Genomic DNA, 238 nt, shown 5'->3' with positions numbered 1-238 from the left:
TGTCCGTCGCTCTCCCGCCCCGCGCTCTCCCCCGCCCGCCGAAACCTCGGCCTGTCCAGTGTCACCTGCACTCGGGGCGGCGCCACCGCCTCCATCAGCCGCAGACGCCGGCGCGGCTGGCAGCCCCGAGCGCGCCAAAGGGCCGCGGATCTCGGGGGGAGAAGCCCCCCGGCTGAGTCCCCGCACGCAGCCCGGGTGGGAGAGGGCGGCTGGCTGCAGGGCCCCTCGCCTGGAGCCC

The sequence above is a fragment of the Myotis davidii genome, unplaced genomic scaffold (assembly GCF_000327345.1).
Source record: "Myotis davidii unplaced genomic scaffold, ASM32734v1 scaffold892, whole genome shotgun sequence".
Taxonomy (NCBI): domain Eukaryota; kingdom Metazoa; phylum Chordata; class Mammalia; order Chiroptera; family Vespertilionidae; genus Myotis; species Myotis davidii.
The sequence above is the reverse complement of the archived record's forward strand: the minus strand, read 5'-3'. Positions refer to the sequence as shown.